At 44.5% G+C, this 14,110-nt stretch overlaps 1 protein-coding gene across 9 annotated transcripts in view; it reads left to right on the top strand.

The window, feature by feature from the left end:
- Nucleotides 1-14,110, top strand: part of HMOX2 (heme oxygenase 2) — an 815,387-nt gene that overhangs the window by 183,570 nt on the left and 617,707 nt on the right. The window lies entirely within an intron of this gene.

Genomic DNA, 14,110 nt, shown 5'->3' with positions numbered 1-14,110 from the left:
AAGAAGCTGGGGAGGTGACGCGTCACTGGAGCCGGTGTGGTGTTGGTTCCTTACTGCTACCGGGAAGGTGAGGTATTGGTTCCTTACTGCGAGGCAGGGGAGGTGAGGCGTAGGTTCTTTACAGTTGCAGGGGAGGTGATGTGGCATCAGTGGTGAGGTGTTGGTTCCTTACGATGCAGCGGGATCAATGAATCCAGCAGGTCAAGACATGAGGCATCAACTGTAGTGGTCACACCACGGGGCCACAGGTGCTGCAGCGGAGTCAGAGTCTAGTGTCCGCATGTCGGGGATACAGCATTCAGGACTCATGCTGTGGCGGGACTTCAGAGGTGCTGCAGCGGCGTCCGGTCTGCGGTGTCTGTTGCGGTCGTTGCCATGAGAGGGGCCACGGTTCTTGGTGCAGGCAACGGTGCCGAGTCGGATAGCAACGCTGGTTCTGAAGTCGCTCTAGAGTTGATGTACTTGGTTTCTTCTTGGTTTCACCAGAACTCGCTCTCAAGGGCCTAGGGACTGTATTTGGCACCAATTGGCGAGTCAGGACTCTCAGTGAGAGAGCCCAGGTGCTGACAGATGAAGTATTTGATGTCCCTGAAACTTCATACAAGAGGCGAGCTCAGGTCTAGCCCTTGGAGAACCCTGGAAAGGATGTAGAAGATAAAGTCCAGTCCTTTCACTCCCAGGACAAAAGTAGCAAGCAACAGACCAGACCAGCACAGCAGAGCAGCAGGAACAGTGGCAGTCCCTCCTCCCACCACACTAGCCCAGGAATATCCATCAGGATATGCAGTGCACACCTCAGCTCCCTTTGTGTGACTGTCTAGAGTGAATTCACAATCAGCCCAACTGTCATCCTGACCGACCTAAACATGTATTCCACAGCCAGGCAGAGGCACAGAATGGTTAAGCAAGAAAATGCCCACTTTCTAAAAGTGGCATTTTGAAGCTTACAATTAAAAAAACAACTTCACTAAAAGATGTAATTTTAAATTTTGAGTTCAGAGACCCAAATTCCATATCGATCTGCTCCCAATAGGAAATTACACGTGAAAAGATATTTCAAGGCAGTCCCCAGGTTAACGTATGGGAGAGATAGACCCTGCGATAGTGAAATACTGCTACATTTGGTTTTTACTATCACAACATGTAAAACACACTAGTACATGCCGTACCTTTTAAATACACTGTACCCTGCTCATGAGACTGCCATGGGCCTACCTTAGGGGTGACTTACATGTAGTAAAAGGGAATGTTTGGGATTGGCTAGTGGGTGCACTCGCCATTTCGAACTGGCAGTTAGTACGGCCCACACAGACACTGCAGTGACAGGTCTGAGCCATGTGTACAGGGCTACTCATGTAGGTGACACAATTAGTGCTGCAAGCCCAATAGTAGCATTTGATTTACAGGCCCTTGACACACATTGTGCACTGTACTGGGGACTTACTAGTAAATCAAATATTCCAATCATAGATAAACCAATCACCAATACGTTTTTGTCAGAGAGCATTTGCACTTTAGAACTGGTCAGCAGTGGTAAAGTGCCCAGAGACCTAAAGCCAGCAAAACAAAATTCAGCACAGGATAAAAGAAACACAGGAGGTCAGAAGCCAAAAATACAGGGGAAACCACTCGAAGAGTTGACAGACCTTTATTTTTATTTTCCCTCTTTACAAAATTCTCTGCCTTTTTGAAATAGCCTCCCTGTAGTGTGCAGTAGTTGATACTCTTTAATAGCTTCTAGCCACCCAAACACAACTATGGTGACAAGAAAGGCCTCTGACAGAATTTCTAGAGTAGTGAGTGCTAGGAAAGTCCCCAGGCATTCATCTGAGAACTGTGCTCTGGATAAAATTGGTAAGCTGATAGATGAAGTCTAGGGGTTACTTGCCCCTAAAGATAAAGGGGTAAGAAAACAAGGAAGAGGGAGAAAGGGACTAGGAAAGAAGGATGTTACACAGAGGTGTATTCTGTCTTAATTTAGCAAGTCAGATGATGGTCATCTCTTAGGGGTGACCACTAAAGAGACCCACAGTAGCACCCACTGCCCCATTATGGCAAGTACCTCAGAAGTTCTCCTTCAGGAAACATCTCTGAGCATGGGCTTGAATCCACTTCGGTTGTAGTTAATATTGAGTGCTCTAACCAGTTCGCAACACTTGAGCTGTTAGGAAATAACCAACACCCTGAGACTAAGGGGGCTGAATTCCCAACTAAAGATACGAGTGAGGGCTCAATCGAACAGCTGGACTTGATAAGGTGAGAGATCCAATATTTATGCAACTGCATGAGTGGATTGGCTAGGCGTTAAATGAGAAACTCGAGAGGCTTTCAAGTCCAGTAATGAAGCTAAACTCCACACTAGAAAATTACAAAAATAATGTTCCCTCAGCCCACTCTAAGCAAGCCCTCTGTCACAAAAACAATCATAACTGACCTGAAGCAGAAGATAACAGAACCAGAGGAATCTGTAGATCAGGTCTAGTGCCTTCCTATCCAACTGCAAGGTGGGAATTAGATGCCTTAGGTGCACACCCAACTTAGGACAGGGCCCCACTTTAAACATACAAACTAGGCAGAGTGTGAGCTCCTCGTATAGTAATTTTAGGAAAATGAACAGCTCAGGTCCCTATGAGCCTATGAATAAGCTCCATGACAATTACACGATCAGTGTTCCTAAAATCGTGTATGGCGCTAGGAAATTGCACAACTCACTTGTTAACAAATCCATCTATTGGATGAGACACACAAGAGTGTACAGATGCATTATAAGAGAAGATATAGTGTACGCAACACGGTTCACCTACACTGACCAACAGTTTGACTACACAGGGCTGAAATTAAAGAATCATGAATTAGTTGACAGGTTAATTTCGCTTGAGCTGAGGTTTAGAAACAACATGATGTCACAAATAAGATTTAAGTTAAAAGACCCAGTTACTACAGCAGAACAAGTAATCACAAAGGACCATACGTCCAAACACCCCATAACCTTTTTAGATCAAGGGAGCACTCAAACATGAGTAATTGACTACAGACGACCCAAGCAACTCTGCTACGCTAGTAACATGCATGGGGAAAGATCAGCTCTTACCGATCGGGGTAGATGTGTTAAACGAACTGACTCCAAATATTATATTCAATCATAATCCCAGTAGTTTATTGGATGTCAGAGGGAAGCAATTGCTGGACCAGACGAGGCAATCGCTATCCCAAATTCTGAAACGGATAGAGAAGCTGTGGACACTGAGAAGTGCCCCAAAGGGATGACCGAGAAGCTTTCGGCGGTTCTCGCATTCCGGCACAACAAGGACTTCTTGATCGCCAAAGCTGTCAAAAAGGCAACAGAGCCTCCAGAAGTCGTCAAAGCAGGAAGGAGGGAGATGGAGGCCCACTCAACCAGAGTTGTGAAGAAGATGCCAGAGAACAAAGCAGGTGAAGACACGTAGCTGAGAAGAGAGCAGCAGGTTGCACCTTCCAGAGGTAACATGGCTATCACAGGTACGATCCTGCTGGAGGGAACGTTGGGCCAAGTAGACGGGTAGTGGGTAGAGGGAGATGGGGAGGTCTAGGCATTGGTGTATGCAGTTAGTGTGGGAAGATTTGCATGGACCGAAAAGGTTACAGACAACCAGCGGGGAAACGGGGAATACCTCCTCCTTTGCTCACGGGCAGGACGCTGTTCAGGCCTCCTGGCCAAGGAACTGCACTTGCCACATAGATGTTTGGTACTTCTGTTCCTGGGTCCCCTGTAAGCCTGGATGTGAGTACCTTACCTCAGTACCTCTTTCTCTTCGTTACTTCCTGAGGGCAGTCCCAGACGACGGCCAGATGCAGCTTGGAGAAAAACAGGGGAAAAAAAAGAGAGAAGACTTATCAAAAGCTAGAAAAAGGACTGTGACTAACGCCCCAAAATGACTTATAGCAAGAGATTATCCAGGAACAAGAGAAAATAGAGTAACCTGTGGCATAGCGTACTGAGTTGTTTCAGTTCTTCACTGACTTCTTAATACTCACCTCGGTATCAACCAAGCCAGTTCATCGATATGGGTTTGCTGCGTTTAAAGCTAATGTCCTACCTGCCTCTGCAGGTCAAGCATTGGGAGGTCTTCTGATCTGGCCGAGGTTAGACCTATTTCACGTTGTTAAAGTGGTTCCTTCAAACACCAGGGATCTGTTAGGTCTTGAAACCAAAATAGCCAATACAGCGGGGGTGAGGTACATTGCACTTGTGAACAAGTACATTAGATCTGTTCCATCAAATATGCAGTCTGCTACAGTGGATCGTTTATCAAGACACCCTAACCATTGCAACACGTGATTACCTCTTGATCAGATGCAAGTAGGCACAGTGCCCTATACCTATGAAGTAGTAACAACTAGGGCACTCCGGGCTGATGATAAAATGATAAGAAATTGACAAAGGTGGCATCTCAGCTGCTGGATGTGTCCAGACAACATGGTCTAAAAATTGTTAATGGTAACACGAGGTCCGATTTCCCAACATTTTTTAAAGAGGACTAACCACTACTAAAATAGATTATATGTTTCTGGACCTCAAACTGTGACCTTTTCTATATGACATGGAGGTAGTCCGAAGACCAGACAGCGATCATCAGACTTTAAGAGCTAAACTTGTAACTTGTGCATTGATTGAGTTAAATCTGCCCCCTTCTATATCTAAATCTCTGCTAGAAACTAGTAATAATAGCAGAAACGTCAAATGGCCAGCAGTAGCCCCCAATACGGTGGCCCTTTATCAAATATGAGTTATTTGTGGAAAAACTCTCTTTGATAGAATTTAATGATATAACTAAAGTAAAATTTGTCAACCTACATTGTCAACTAGTGGATCAAATGAGGAAGAGCTTCGTGAAAGTGCAGTAGAGGGGCCGTTGTCAAAAAAACAGTGCCCAAATGACATTCGTAAGACTGACGTATTGGGAAACAACATCTTTTGGAAGATATAAAGAAAGGCATTTGTATAGAAATAGATGAGGCCAGAAAGAGAAAAAAGGCATATTGATCAACACCAAAAGGGCTTGGGAATCTGAACAGTGGTTGGAATTAACAGATGCCCTCCTGCAGAAAGTGGGACTGCGAAATGAACCAGACTATGCCCCTGCAGAAAGATAAGGGAGGGGCCCAGGAAAATATAGTTCCTGTGGAAAAGAGGGGCAACTAATGTAAGTGGCGATATCATAAGCATTACCCTAGCTGAAATGACCCATGCTCTTAAGTAGATTAAAAAGGAAGTGGCACTGGGGTTAGATGGCATCCCTGGAGACCTGTATTTTTCACTGCCAGGAATATGGCTATCTTGAGAGTGAAGCCATTCCTCCATCATGGTTTGGAGGAGTCATTATCCCCATCTATAAAAATGGGAATAGAAATGTCCCATCTAATTACAGGCCCATGAGTGTACTAGATAACAGCCCAAAATGTTTTTGTAGTAAGGTCCTGCTTAGGCTTCAGACATGGGCGACGAGAACAATATTCTTTAAGAAACATGGGCAGGTTTCAGGAGAAAGGTTAGTACCCTCGACCACGTCTTTCACTTCAAGTTGCTATGCTGAAAGTATATCACCTTGAAGCAGGACTACCTTTATGCAGCTTTTATACATTCAAGACCGGCATTCAACCTGCTACAGAGGGATAACCTATGGAAGGTTCCGGAAGATTATGAAGTCTCAAGTGATTTACTCTGGATTTTGAGGGTACACGGGCGAGGACCAAATGGATAGAATTCCCATTAAATGGGGAGTAAGGTAGGGTTGTGTCCTTGCACCTACTCTCTGTAGTCTCTATATCAGTGGAGTGGTTACATGGTTCTCTCAATATAGAAGAGATGCTACCAAGTCTGCAGGATGTCCTGTCCTGTTATTAATGTTCACAGATGACGCTCTACTTAGCTCCAGAACCCCCTTAGGTTTAGAGTTATTATTGAATGACTTTGTAGCCTTTTGTGCAAACAGGGGACTAGAACGTAACCCATCTGAATCAAAGTTTGTCAATTAATCCACATCGGTCTTAGGGAATAGATGACAATATATGAGGCTCCTCTAGAACATTTTGCAAATTTTGACTACTTAGAAGTAAGATTGGCAGGTAATCTGGCATGGGTGGGGGCACAACAAAAGAGATGCAATACTAGTCTTCATCAGAAGGCATCTACAATTGAGAGGAAATATAATGCTACCTCAGGGCGCTAAGTTTCACTTGCTGTCACCATGTATAGAGCCACTGCATTGAGAGCAGCTACCTATAGAACTGAGATATGGGGCTATGCATATGCAGCAACCCTCACAAAGACTGAAAACATGTATTAGGGTCCTTTATAACTTACCTGTGAGTATACCTCTTATATCTCTGAGACTTGATTTAGAGTTAAACTGCATCCACTTGGGGACTTTGCTTAAACCTTTGGTCTGGCTATGGTTAACTATTGAACTGGCCCCATATTTGGAATCCTTAATAGAGCTAATTTCCTGTGACAAGTACGCACCCCATGGCTAAAGCAAATTAAGAAGCTTTCTGATAGGGTTGGATTGTGTGAACTATTGAGTTCCCCAGGAGAAATAGTTAAAGCTGATGCTCAGAAAGTGAAGCAATTGTACTTGGAAACTGTTACACAACATATCTGGAAAGAGCACCTAGAAGGGAGCATGACATGACAGTTTATGAACCACAAATGTCTTCCCATTTTTGAACTGTACGTGGACAGCATATTTATTTTGCAAGCAAAATATTTATATGTTCCATTTAGATGTGGTGCCCTCCGACTAAGAACTTACACTTTTAAGTGGGTTATAACTGGCTGCTTTTTGAACCGCTGCCCGCATTGCCTGCACATTGAAGACAGAGGCACATTTCTTACTCTCTCAGGATCATTGCCATGTGCAAACTTGAGGGTGTGAGATATTATTGGGAGGCCTTAAGCATTCTGAAAAGTGATTAAAAGGAACAAATAGTGTTTGCCGTTTCCTGTTTCCTACAGTGGGCATTGAATATACAAGCAAAAGCTTTACTCCTCAAAGATATGAGTACTAAATAAATGTGTAAGGATAATTTTACTCTACAAGCTCTGTTTGACTCGCGCATGCTACACTGGAGGGTATATAATTCTTTACAGGTCATCAAGCAATCCTTGCCAACACGATTGAGTACTTTGGTAATCATGCTATTGGGAAATGTATGAATCGGGCTCCTTGCTACTTCAATCTGTTATTTGGGGTGTTATATCAAGGTCTGTACAATGTCATCTGTATCCACAGTTTAGTTATAATTTCTTTTATTTGCTCAACTTTTATTATGTATATATTTTTCCAAGAAGATCTTACGTGATGATTGTATTCATTTGTTTTAATGTGATTTTTATGGATTGATTATATTACTTTTATGTCTTTTAGCCAAAATAAAGTTATCTTACTACTACTGCACTCAATGGGTGGGCATGTCAGTCCTAAAAACCCTAAACATAAGACCATTTCTATACATTCTGCAGTGTTAGGATAACCTGTTTGCGTCATTTGTGCTATTTCATCATTGATGTCCTATCTCTAAGGATGCATAAAACCTCTTTTGAAGAGTCCCATTTTGAGGCATTAACTAGAAACTGTACTACTCTGACACGTGTTGGTTGCATTCTTCCTGCACCAATTGAGATGGAAAAGACATAGAGCTGTGCTTGGGACTACTTCCTTAGTTGAATGCAACCTATCTGATCCTGTGGCATGAGGAATTAAAGAGCAGACAAAACATGATTCATTAGTGTTTTCTAACCTATATCCGACGTGCTGATACCAGATGTTATCTAATAGAATAGGATCCACTGTTGCTTGACTTCATTCATTAGGGATATATGTTGCACAGTTATGTGCATCATCCTCAGAGTCTAATATAGGATGAGCAAAGAATGTTGCAGGGTTCTCTGTATGACACTTCGCAACCCTCAAAGATGGTACTGACGTTTCACCTCATATCCTGACACACTGTGTAGTTAGAGTAGTCTTAGCCTTCTGAATGATGGAAAAGACAGCATGTTATGCAGAGAGTTTCCAAGGTGCCCCCATAACAATGGGGATGCATTTCTGCACTGCAAAGGCTGCAGTGGCGAGAGCTTTAGTGTAAAGATAATGTCCTCTTATCAATGAATGCAACTGTCCACTAAAATATGCAATAAGTTTATATCCTAGAGGATATTTTTGTATAAGGACAACTGTCATCACTTAACGATTGTAATAGCTAAGGAGTTTAAGTTCCTTGGAATAATCAGGAGTCCCCAAAACTGGTGCATTTGTTATCTCAATCTTAAGTTTCTGAAAAGTCTCCCTCATTTCTGGTGTCCACCTTATCTTATTATTGTTTCTGTCTTTTGCCTGTTTAATAGAAGCCAGCAAAGTTGCTTTTAAAGTGCTGTAATCAAAATCCCATTCTCTCACAAAGTTACAGAGACCAAGAAACTTCTACATTCCCTTAACAGTGTCTGGCTCAATCATTTGACATATAGATGTTGCTCTTTCAGGACTTACTCGTCGACCAGAAGCTGACAATAGTTGTCCTACATAATGGACCTCTTCCTGACAATACTGAACATCATCTTTTTACAGTTTGTATCCTCTTTGTGCGAGAGTAACCAAGAGAGACATGTTGTCTTTTCTGTGCTGTTGTTTTGTAGGACTGCAAACTAATGCCATTAACATATTGCAACAAGGTACTTTCACACTGGAAGTTTGACAGATCGTTTTTCACCACTCGTTCTTGAAAAAATTCAAGGGGGCTCACTAAACCCTTGAGGTAAACGAGAATAGAAATACTAAGTCCTGTGATGGGAAAATGCTGTCAAATAATCGTTTGTCTGGATGAAGAGGGATGCTTAAAAAAAAAAAAAAAAACATTCTTGAGATCTTTAACTGAGAAATATTTAGCATCCTGAGGAATGTTTGAGACAATGATCGAAGAGTCAGAAACGATTGGAAATTCTGTTACTACTACATCATTCAGTGGGCACAGGTCTTGAAGCACATGTCAGTATTACCCTTAGATTTCTTAACCGGATAAATAGGAGTACTACAAGAAGATACTCCTGGGTAAAGTTATTTTTGCTCTAGCAACGCCTGTATTGTAGGGTCAATGTATTAAAGGACCTGATGGCGAAGAGAGTAATTGCAGGGGAAATATGCTCGGATTCACATTGTGAGGGTTTGGCCTCTTTCTTTCATGAAAAAGTGCAAGCCATCTATCGCACTTTCCCAACGGGTTCCCTGATGCTAGAGCAGGTTGGTCGCACCTTAGGTGAGGGGGAATGTCTTTCCATCTTACCCCCCTTATCTCTGGAGATGTTTGACTATCTCAGCGCCAAAATTAAGTCTGGCTCTCCGGCTGACCCGTTGAAACCCGCCCAACTTAAGACTCTGGCACCGGTTTGCCGCTCCCCGGTACTGTCCTTGATCAACCTGTCTCTTTCTTCTGGAGTGGTTCCCGTTAGATGGAAGCAGGCAGTAGTTACGCCAATTCTGAAGAAGGCGACCCTTGACCCCCTTAAACCTGAAAGCTACCGCCCTATCTCCCTTCTTCCTTGGGCCACGAAAATAGCAGAGGCCCATGTGAATGCCACTCTTACAGACCACCTTGGTAGGTTTAATATTCTTGATCCTACCCAGAACGGGTTCCGCGCGGGTCATAGTACGGAGACGGCCCTCCTCTCGATGGTCGAGCATCTGCGCTCTGTGATGGATTCCGGTCGGACGGCGGCACTGTTGTTATTAGATCTTAGTGCCGCCTTCGACACGGTCTCGCACGGAATTCTGATTCGGCGTCTTGAGGAGGTGGGCGTTTCTGGCTCCGCCTTGCACTGGTTTCGTTCCTTCCTTATGGATAGGTCATTCCAGGTGGCGATCCCGCCCGGTAAGTCGTCACTCTACCCGTTAGACCAGGGAGTCCCACAGGGGTCTTCACTGAGTCCCACCCTTTTCAATCTGTATGTGAGACCGTTGGCTGCGGTCGTCAAGCAGTGGGGCCTAACCATGGTATCCTACGCAGATGATACGCAGCTGGCGGTCACACTGAGTGGGGACTCAGACCTGGAGGCTCCCAGGTTTTGTGATGGTCTGCGGGAAGTGACTAACTGGATGAAATCCAACTGTCTCCAGTTAAACACCAAAAAGACGCAGATTATGGTGGTTGGTAAACAGGTGGTTTTGTGGGATGATAAATGGTGGCCTTCGGAGTTGGGTGTGACTCCCCTCCCAGCGGCAGAGATAAAAAACTTGGGGGTATGGTTTGATTCTTCTCTGAGTTTCATCTGTCATACCAAGAAGGGGGCGGCTTCTTGCTATGGCATCATCAGAGGACTTCGACCTATCCTCAAATTCTTTGATGCACCTACAAGACAGCTGGTGGTTCAAGCATCAGTGCTGTCTAGGTTGGACTATGCCAACTCCCTACTGGCGGGGATAAACCAGTCAGAATTTCGGCGGCTCCAGCGGGTTCAAAACGCTGCGGCCCGACTGGTGACTGGTCTCCCCAGGCGATGTTCGGTGTCCAATACTCTGCGCTCTCTCCACTGGCTCCCTGTGCAGCAGAGGATTAGATTTAAGGTTCTCTGTTTTGCATTTAAAATCTTAAAGGGTACTTCCCCGCAAATCATGGAGAAATTGCTGATTCCTTATGTTCCCTCTCGCACTCTTAGATCGTTAGGCCAGAACTTAGCAGTGGTTCCGCGCTTTAAGCTGAGCAGAATTGGGGGCCGCTCTTTTCGAGTCCTGGCAGCGAGTTGGTGGAATTCTCTTCCTCCACAAATCCGGGCCATTGATGAGCTCCTTCAGTTTAGGCGGGCTATTAAGACCTTTTTATTTGTCTAAGCTTATCTGTTGTGTTTTGTCTTCTTTTGCCCGCTTTTAGTGCTGTGTTGTGTTTACCTTCTCAAAGCGCCGGGACGCCCCTTTGCTGGGGCAGCTGTGCGCGGTACAAATAAAAATAACATAACATAACAATGCCCTCATCTGCTTCTTAAGAAAGATGGCACTGCTTCACCCAAAGTAATATAGCATCTTTCTTCAGTGTAATTCTAAATGGAGTAGCAGTACGACTAAGGCCTATATCATGGGGACCTTTAGCCCACCAAGGGGCTGGTACTTCGGAAAAGATCTGGATCCCTGACTGAATCAAAAGCTCTACCTGGTGTAGTTTCCTTACTTCCTGTACTGTTCTCAATGGTATGTAATTTTGAGTGACTGCAACGGTTTTCTTAGAATCATCATGCAACAGTTGATCATCCAATACTTCTGTAACCAGTTTACCTGGCTCAATGAATATAACACATGCCCACAAAACATGGCTGTGATCACTGGCACAAAGTTCCTTAGGTTGGTGTTATCTCTAAGGCCTCTATTTGTAATATCAGCTAATTGTCATGTATCCAAGAATCTTGCCCTTGTTCCTGGAAAAGAAACTGTGTCGGTAACTGGACCTCTCTTCCCAATCACTCTGGTGTTTCTGCTATTGTTGTGTACCCTGCTGTAATGAATGTTTCTATATTACCAGGTTGAGTGCTGATTTGATCTCTAGTAGAATAATCTCCTCTTACATTCATGTTCATGGAGGGTGGAATTCCACAAATCATTGTTCTATTCAACTCAAAATAAATAGTCATATTTAATTTGACCATACGATCTCTCCCCAATAAATTAGCTAGGGCAGCTGGAGAGAACAGTAACCTACCATCAATTTAGCTCCCTCCTATTTCCATCTTCATTAGTTTAGTAAATGAAACCCTCATTACTGCTCCAGAGATCCTTATTTGTCCATTGATATAGTAGACATTGGAAGGTCTCCCTCTTTAATACAAGATCTAGTTGCTTCCATATCTGAGGAATGCATACCTCTTGTCATTGAAAGCTACCATTACAGTGGGTTCCTCATCTGGCCTGTGCATCACTGACAGTACTGAACACATGGATCTACTGTGTGGGCAGAATATTTCTCCTCTTACGATCATGTCCGCTTTAGTGTAGTTGCTGTTGGGGGGTGCTTGGTAACTTTGCTATGGTGACCTACATTTGTTGCACCTGAGCCATTGCTGATTGCTGCACATTTTGTGGTGGCGTCTGAGGTACATATACTATGTGCGTGTTTGACTGTGGCTGCACTACTGTATTTCCTGGCTTATTGTAAACACCTGTCCTTCCATTTTGTTCATCCCATCGATTAGTCCTACAATCTCTAATGAAATGTCCATATCTGTGACAGTAATGGCATGTTTGATCCATCCTTTGGAGACTTATCGTACCTCTTCCTACTCCTTCTTATCCGCCTCTGCTACTTCATTGTGGCCTCACATTATTCTGCTGTTGTGCGCACTGTTGTTGGGTGGTCCCTGGACGGATCCTACAGACATCTGTCATCTGAGTGGTGACTGCTTCTACAGCTTCTTCCACTGTTCCTTTCTTTGCCAACTTCTGCCAACCCTTTTTCACTACATTGTAGAACAACACGCCATTTTGCCCTGTGATTTCACATCCCTGGCCTACTTCTCCTGCATATCTTTGTTGCGGGGTAGATATCCATTCCCTAACTATCCTTCCTGTTACATCTCATCTCTGTAATAAGTACGATGTTGCTGATGAAGCATGCAACTGATTGTCACCGTCTCTTGACCCTTGCTCTTCACCTCTACTCCCCTGGGGAGAAGCTGGATTTAAATGCAGTGTAAACTGCGCTTCTAATTGCCCTCAAAACTGAGAATCACCCACCCCTATGTGTTGTCTGGGCGTAGCCGTATGTCTTGGCTTTGACATCTGTGGGGCAACATTAGGTGATTCCCTTCTCATAGCCCATTGCGGCTTCCTGTAGCTGTGTCAGAGGATATATACTAGGTAACTTAGGGGAAGTACTCATTTAGTCATCGGAAGGTGGGGGTGCGGGCCAGGGCACTGGGGGTATCAACATTAGAGGAGTCTTTAAGGTTCTCAGAAAAAAATCGCCATAAGGCTAAGGTGGCTTCTCACTTCTGCAATTCAGTTACTACATATTTGCCCAGCTTTTCCTTTCACTCTGTTCTTGCTGGTTATGCATTCTGTTTTCAAGTGAACTCTTCACCTCTCTGGCATGCATCAACACAAAGTTAAGGCCTACACTGCTTTTTCACCACTTAAAATTTTATATCATTTTCTTCTGAGGTAGCATAGTTTCTTCATATTTCATTTCCTCTCCAACACACTTTACGTCACTCCACACCATTCCACTATACACCACACCACACCACTCTGTCAACCCACTGTATGTCATCCATGCAACTTTACTTTACACTATGCCACTCTACAAAGCACCACTCTAGTCTTCACCACACCACTCTACGGCAGTTCACTCTGTGCCAGGCTGTTAACTGTTAGGTATGCTTGACAGCAGCTATGCTGCTCTACAACATGGCTAAAAGCCGTTGGCTATGCCACTAGCTCTTGCTCAAGTGTGACCTATTGGCTTGCCAATGCTTGTTATTCTTCCAGTTGCTACTTTTGGATTCTTTATCATTGCTGTTACAAAAACATTTTTGAAATTCCCTCCTTTTATGGCATGATAACCTTGTTTTTTTTCAAGGCTGTTAGGAATGGCAAGTGATTAGCTTTGACGCGCTGGGAAGGAGTTGCTGTGGGGGCAGGGACCTGAAGCCCCTTTAAATTCATTGCACACCCGCTCTGCCTCGCGGGACGTGCTGGGAAGGAGTTGCTGTGGGGGCAGGGACCTGAAGCCCCTTTAAATTCATTGCGCGCCCGCTCTGCCTCGCGGGACGCACTGGGAAGGAGTTGTTGTGGGGCAGGGACCTGAAGCCCCTTTAAATTCATCGCACGCCCGCTGTGCCTCGTGGGACGCGCTGGGAAGGAGTTGCTGTGGGGGCAGGGACCTGAAGCCCATTTAAATCATCACGCGCCCGCTCTGCCTTGCGGGACGTGCTGGGAAGGAGTTGCTGTGGGGGCAGGGACCTGAAGCCCCTTTAAATTCATCACGCGCCCGGGTCAAGGGCGGGCCTGTCAGCGCCTGGAAGAGGCGGGGCTGGGCCACATCTCTTTATTTTATTTTTTTTTGTTTGTTTTTTGTATTGAGGATTGGTGAGGCC

Source organism: Pleurodeles waltl, chromosome 10, assembly GCF_031143425.1.
Source record: "Pleurodeles waltl isolate 20211129_DDA chromosome 10, aPleWal1.hap1.20221129, whole genome shotgun sequence".
NCBI classification, from domain to species: Eukaryota; Metazoa; Chordata; class Amphibia; order Caudata; family Salamandridae; genus Pleurodeles; species Pleurodeles waltl.
The sequence above is the reverse complement of the archived record's forward strand: the minus strand, read 5'-3'. Positions and strand labels throughout refer to the sequence as shown.